The 7,500-nt window shown below is 36.5% G+C and overlaps 1 long non-coding RNA gene across 1 annotated transcript in view; it reads left to right on the plus strand.

The window, feature by feature from the left end:
* LOC136832137 (uncharacterized) overlaps positions 1-7,500 on the plus strand; it is a 234,462-nt gene that overhangs the window by 163,822 nt on the left and 63,140 nt on the right. Inside the window, exon 3 of the long non-coding RNA XR_010851089.1 lies at positions 1,508-1,733. This is a non-coding gene — a long non-coding RNA (uncharacterized lncRNA). The remainder of the gene's footprint in view (positions 1-1,507; positions 1,734-7,500) is intronic.

A 7,500-nucleotide genomic window follows, 5' to 3' on the forward strand; every position in this document is an offset into this window, starting at 1 on the left:
TAAGAAAACAGCTCAGCACTACAGCTACAACGTTTTTTATTCTCTCGTATTCAACATCCACACATCACACCAATAAAGGATATACAATACATAGTTTAAGCGTGTTCATGATATTGATCTCACTAGCAAGAGGAATATGTCTCTCTCTCTCTCTCTCTCTCTCTCTCTCTCTCTCTCTCTCTCTCTCTCTCTCTCTCTCTCTCTCTCTCATATGTATTAATTAATATCCAGTTATTAATCCCCTGTCTGTGAACTGCGAACTGCTTATCATGGCATAATCACCATCTTATTCTCACTATGTTTAGATTCTGCAAATATATTAACGAAAAAGTATCGAGTAAGGGAGTAATTATGATCTTAAATTGTTCTGATTTATCTTCGCCTCTCATGAGTCCTGAGAAATTTCTTAAAATTACGGAGGCAAAAGTTTTCATCAGAGCACCCGCGTCCTCCTGGTGCGGCAAGAGACCATTTAATGGAAAAAATTATACCTTTTTTTCCCGTTGGACTTATATACTGTAATTAGACAGTGATTCAACAGCACCTTTCTTGTTTCTTCTTCACATCTTTGATGTTAGGAATGCTGAGTCAGTATATTTTTTAAGGGGATTTAATTGTTCATCAAACATGGGGGAAGTCTGAGAATCCCCAGTTTTGGAATTGGAGGCTGTGAAGACTCCAAACTATGAAATAGAATGTAATGAGAATGCCTCTTTTTGAAAGCGTATGTTGTGCGAATTAACTATTTCAGAAACGCGTTGTTTGAAAATTCCCCACTTAAGAAGTGAATTACGGGAAAATCCCTTACTTCAGAAGTGAAGGGTGTCAATATTCCTTACTTAAGGTGAGAACGTTACGAAAATTCCTTGCTTAACAAGTGAATGGTGTGAAAAAAAATCTATAATTGAGATGTGAATGTCGTGATTTATGACTAAACCGGTTAACCTTTGAGAACATTCGCGCTGCTTTTTTGCCGTGAATGTCCTAATTTTTCAATTAACATCGAATTCTGATAAAATGAAACGCTTTACGAAACTGAGTTAGAATCATCAACCTTTCTCATTTATCTAGTTATTACAATTTTATCAGGCTGTATACTTAAATCAGATATAAAAAAAATCTGGTAAATGCATTCTTTCAATATTTCCATCTCTGTTCTCTAGAATTATGGAGTAATAATTATTCTTTTTCTTCATGCCTAACAACTCACCGCTAGGTATATATACTTTTATAAATATTCTGCTGTTCGCCCTCTCTTCATTATTTAGTAAGAATATCATTCTAACAAAGACAGGAAGGCGTCTCTGTCAAGGCTAAGAGAATGCGGGGGCGTGGGGCTGGGGGCAGGCTGTGTTTTCAAAAAAAGTAACGTCTTAGTAGGGAATAAGTTAGCATTAGAGTCCTAACCAACAGGTAGAGTTTTCACCAAGTAACCTCTAGTGAAGGGAGTCTTAAGCTTCCTTTTTCCCTGTTCTATGCATTCGATGATGTTTTGTCAAATTTTCAGACTGCCGGAGGCTCCATACAAGCATTACTGACGAGGCACAGCGCCCTGACCTGACCCACACCAGCAGAGAGAGATCGACTTTCGGACTAAGAGCACGCATCGTGCTCAGGCTAACTTTGTGCTTTGTTCTCCTCCTGTCTTTGTGTTTACTAGTGAATCGACAACACACGGTTTTTTTCAAGACTTCTGATCGTCAGTTGCATTGCGCAAGCAACCCACGTAAACGGTAAGTCTGAAATCGACAAGTATCTGCTGATTGCTAGAAACTCTTCCTCTGTACTTAATTTCCATTGTTTCCCCTTTCATCACCATTTACGAGAGAACCTGGTATAATCATATTTCTTTTATGAAGTCTAGTATATGAATAATGACCATTGCCTAGTGAAATTGCATAATCTATTCCCTTGCAGTAAGTAAGAATGAGGGAAAAGTCAAGTGTAAGTAAGTGCAGGCAAGTCTTGGATCCTGATCGCCATTGTTTGGAAGAGAAATAGCCTTTACCAATACTAAAACTGCGGACGATATCCGCTAGTGTACAGACATCATTGCGTTATGTTTTGTAGTTGAAGCAGCCTGTCTGACGTTGACTAAAGGTTCATGTAATTTCCTTGCTATCACATCACATTCTTTCTTTGTTGGGATTAGGTGGGAAGTGAAGGGCTTTGAAGTAATTCCTTTGTTACAGAAATGAGCCAATTATTAATACATAGTTCCGACTGGCGACCTAATCCAATTAAGTAATTGTCTGTCTTTTGGGGGTAACTTTCAGCTTCAATTGACAGTTTACGTGTGTCTTCAACGAAGCAGGGCTACATAAAATACATTAATTAATTAGGAAACTCATCAGCCAAAGCTCACACGTAACAATACTCTTATTTCTATTTATGGTGACTCTTCAACGTCTATCTTCTTACGTTCCAGAATTTAAGCAATTTGTAGGTTCTGAGAAATATAACACTAGAGTGATTAAGAAGTCAAATAACTTGAAAGTGTGTTCAATACCTGTCTTGAAAATTTTCTTTTAAGAAACGACGGGGGAAATCCAGCTGTTATTATTATTATTATTATTATTATTATTATTATTATTATTATTATTATTATTGTTGTTGTTGTTGTTGTTCTATCATTATCAGGATTTTATTATCTTTATTATCATGATGATTCTTCAAACTGTTCCAGTAAATATTGTCGTAATTATTTTCATGAATTTCCATTATCACTGGTTTCTTGTGTCTTTTTTCCGACGAACTCCATTAAACTCAAGCACCTCATTTTTTTCTGACACCTCCTTCCTCGTTTCCTATCAATTTCCTTTATTCTCTAAACGCATAATTTTTTGCAGTTTCTCCTGCAGGAAAATGTATGAAGAAAAATGGGGTGATAACTTTCACGACAGAAAATTAACGTGCGCTCAAATGCTCTTCCGAAGAAAGAGAAACGAAGAGAAATGCGCCGGAGGGTTGAATGATTGTGGTACATGATATAAATGACATTAAAGATATAAATGACATTAAGAGAGAGAGAGAGAGAGAGAGAGAGAGAGAGAGAGAAATTTACTCTGCTTCAACAAAAGAAAATTTACTGTCCGGAGTGATGATAACAGAGTGGAATTATTTCTCAGCACAGATATTATTATTATTATTATTATTATTATTATTATTATTATTATTATTATTATTATTATTATTATTATTATTATTATTATTATTATTATTATTATTATTATTATTATTATTATTATTATTATTATCTGTGAGAAGAAGAAGAAAATTAAGTTAAGACAAAAATATGGTACTAAAAGCGGAGAAACTCTGAAGAAATTTTTTCAACTGCATTGAATTCTGTATGTTTCCCAAGTGACAGAATAACGGAATACTGCATTTCGCTGACCATCCTCCATCCTAGGTTTCTGTGGCTAGAGTTTTCTCCTATAGAGTTGAGGGTGTGGGTTGACGTGCGTGAGGAAGGAAGTAGGTTGTAGAAAATTTTCAGCATTGCTGCAAATCTGTTTTATTCTTGTTTTTTTTTTTTTAAGGGCACTATAGAAAGTTTCACCTATGTTGGAAACTGACGTATTTTGTCATAATTTATTTGAGAAAACCACACTAACCTATAGTTAACCTACTGCAGTTCGAGGTTTGTCCCCTGACAGTATCGAAGAACATAAAACGAGTGTTAACAAGAAAGAACATACGAGTCTACTATCTGTTATTAACAGAGTTTTCTGCGCATTTTTTCCCACATCAAGTGACCAGTGATTGCAGAAGCTTTGTATCAAAATGGAGAGCCACAGTCTCAGACTGGCCGTACACTTACACGACTGGCACGCTAATTTTGTGGCGACTACGGCAAACGATTAATCTTAAAGTAAACGGTTACGTCTTGAACTTTGGGCCTTCTATCATCGGATTTAAGACTGGCATTTTTCTCCTGCTTCCATCGACCATGTAATGGTACTGCACTCTTTTCTAACTTGGCTTTGAATTACAAATAAAATCACAAGACGTTAAACTTCGTGCAAACATACTTTCTTTACGCTACATATTTCGGTTGGCTTCGGGCATTACTGTAACTTACCGCTCACCCCAAGCACCAAGGGACTGGAACTTTATTGCGCGTATTTTGATGCTACAAGTTTTGGCGAGGGCATTAATCCGTCGTGCAACCTTCTCTTGCATCCGGCATTGTTCCTCCCTGTGTAGGAAACCTCCCTTCCTGTCCCTTTACAGAAAGAGTAACCTTCCAAAGGGTTGGCCTGTTTCATTTGTGGCGGAGATGTGAAACCCAACGACGCCAGATATGACGCTTTTGATGTCGAGGACAACTGTGAGCAGCGCTTCCATTTCGTCATTTGTTTCATCCCGGAATGAGATTTCCTCTTGACCTTTATCTTCCAATTTCCCTCGTCTGCGGGATGAGAGGAACGGCAGCGGCAGACGTTCATTTCGAGGATTTTTGCCCGGCGAGAACAAGATGGAAACCTGTTAGCTACGGGGATGAGAAAGGTGCTTGCTAATTTTGCCTTTATGGCCCTCCCATTCCGGATCTTTAATCTTGATGGGAACAATTGCTGGGGTATAAATATACCATTTTAAGCAATGGCTAGAGGTCGTATGTGCATTTTATATCTACAAACATTTTTTCCATTCGCTTTAGATATAGCGTCTAGACTCCTGACTGAATTGGAATGGAAATATAAATTTTAGGCTAATGGCCAAGCGCTGGGACGTATGAGGTCATTCAGCGCTGAAAGGGAAATTGAGAGTACACGTGGTTTTAAGGGTATAGCAAAAGGAAGACTTCGCAGTTGCGTTATGAAACAATTGTTAGCAGAGGGTGGGAAGTAAGATGGAAGAAAGAATATGAACGGAGGTATCGTCAAATGACTGAAAAGGGTTGCAGAGAACTTTAAGCAATGCCTACAGTGCACCGCGTTGAGGTGCACAGACGGCAGTACCCCCCCTTTAGGACAGCAATATGCTGTCTTTTTAATAAAGATTCTAGAGTGAAAAGTAGTGTACTATTTCCTGATGATTAAAAATGAGAGAATTTTTCGGGTATACAAATAGTTTTTTCTTTCCTTCCTCTGAGTAATGGGAACCACCTGACCGTAGGGGTTTCTTTTAGTTTGATTTAGGCATTGTGGTCCCCAAACCTTTCAATCAATTAAAACTAAAAAAAAAAAGTAATTATTTGTGAAAAAGGAAATAAAAATAAGTCTTCCAATATTCTAAACACACTCACCGGAGGAAATTTGATTTTTCAATTATCAAAGCTTTCTGGTATTTCTATAAACAGTTTACCCATATACATAAAAAAAATATATTTCAGTCTCTATGTCGTTTACGCTTGCAGAATCCTGCTAAAATGTGACCCATAATCTCACCGGAAATACACTCCAGGGTCTGTTACCAAACCCTGAAAAATTCTAATACTTCTTCTTCTCCTTACAATTTATTCACGAATCTCATCATATTCGGCTAACTTACGGACCAGCTTTTGCCCCATTACCGCTTGCACAGGATCCCCATAGTCTGATCCAATATTTAGCATCGCTGGGGCTTTCCAACGTTGGGTGACCTACATGACCTGGCCACACGAGGCGTTCGCAAGTTTCCAAATTACGAAGTTAGCTGGTATAGATTAAGTTGGCCTTATGCCAGCACAGACCCTTTCTGAAAATACTGTAGGGTGGGAAGTGAATAAGAGACCTGCTGTGGACTTCTGGACTTTCTCCAACTAACAGATCCGGCGATTACCGTTAGGTGTGTGGTTGGTCTTTTAACTCTCGTGTTGAATAACACTACTTCCCTAAACATTATTGCGATAAATACAGGATAAATTTGCCATAACTTAAGAAATATTTCAGATTTGATTAAACTTCTTTCATTAACTTAATGGAAAATAGAAACATATATCATTTTAAGTGCAAAGTGACAGGACTGGAAGGCTTAAATTAGATTCCCTGACCATGCATCTTCGCTTGAACTTTTGAAGTTCCAATTGCAAGACATCCTCAGTGAGACTGTTCCACAGTCACACCGTCGGACTGTCGTGGAACAGTCTCCCAGGATGCTGTGCAACGGGAACTTGAAACGTTCAAGGAAGATGCAGTTCATTACTACCCTAATACAATTCTCCTTGCATTTTAATAATTTACCTACATTTTTATCTATTCATTCATTTGTTAATTTATTTCTTTCTTTTTTTAATAAGGGAGATCTGTTCTTTCTGTATTTCCCTTTATCTCCTCTTTCTTCTTTCTAATGAACACCATATTCTTTGGAAGCTGGAATTTCAAGTGAATGGCCCTTGTGGGCTTGTTCCATATGAATAGGTTTATCTTCTGAATAATAATAATAATAATAATAATAATAATAATAATAATAATAATAATAATAATAATAATAATAATAATGTTCAAACATAAAAAGGAATGTCCTGACCATGTTCTGAGGCAGAAATTCTATTCCCATACCTTTTTACTTATTGGTTTTCTATATTCATGAAATGTAACCAACACCAAAATATATTTCCAAATATGAAATCGGTCTTTTTCGTAATAAAAAAAAAGATGAGTCAGGACATCGGTTGAACATCTACCTGGCCACCAACTTCCTCAACACTATCTCTACAGAAATCAGTTTTGTATGAAACGTAAAAATTGAAAAAATTATAAAAGAAATGTTAGAAACTGGTAACACCGAGTTTTACGAAAGGTCAGTAAAAAGAATTATGATTTATGCCTTTAAATACATATAGATATCAGTATTCCTGAAAGTCACAAAAAACCAAAATCTGTATCTTTTTTTCGAGAAACAGCATGACAAGTGATACAAAAGGAACAGATATGAAAAGTGATATATTTTGATGACAATAATGATAAAAGCCAGAAATATGAAAAGTTACATATTTCGATAATAATGATAAAGTATTTTGTTTCAGTTCCGTTGCTGTTTTTGTGTCCCTGGACGGTTTTCAATAAAATTTCCCAGGTGATATTTGATATTCTGTTACCAGATTTTCCAGCCTGTAGAGACATTATGTTTTCTCTATGTTTTTCATTGCAAATGTAAAACTTCAACTTTATATATATATATATATATATATATATATATATATATATATATATATATATATATATATATATTTATATATATATATATATATATATATATATATATATATATATATATATATATATATTTCACTTTCACATGCCGTCTTTCCTTTCTGGAGAGGATGTTGCCAGAAGGGGCAGCCTTAAGGTTTCTCGGCAAGGTTGAGGCTGCTTGCCCCATACCCTTTTCTCGTGACACCACCAGATGCCGGTGCCCATTTACAGCTGGGTAGACTGGCGAACGGTACGTACTTCAGTTTGGCCTCTCTTTCATCATTTGCATTCAACAAATCTTCAGACTACTAACTCCATCAACACAAGATTGCACGATCTTCAGACCACATCTCTTTGTTGCATCGTCTGTTCTGAGATC

Source organism: Macrobrachium rosenbergii, chromosome 49 (genome assembly GCF_040412425.1).
Source record: "Macrobrachium rosenbergii isolate ZJJX-2024 chromosome 49, ASM4041242v1, whole genome shotgun sequence".
Lineage (NCBI taxonomy): Eukaryota > Metazoa > Arthropoda > Malacostraca > Decapoda > Palaemonidae > Macrobrachium > Macrobrachium rosenbergii.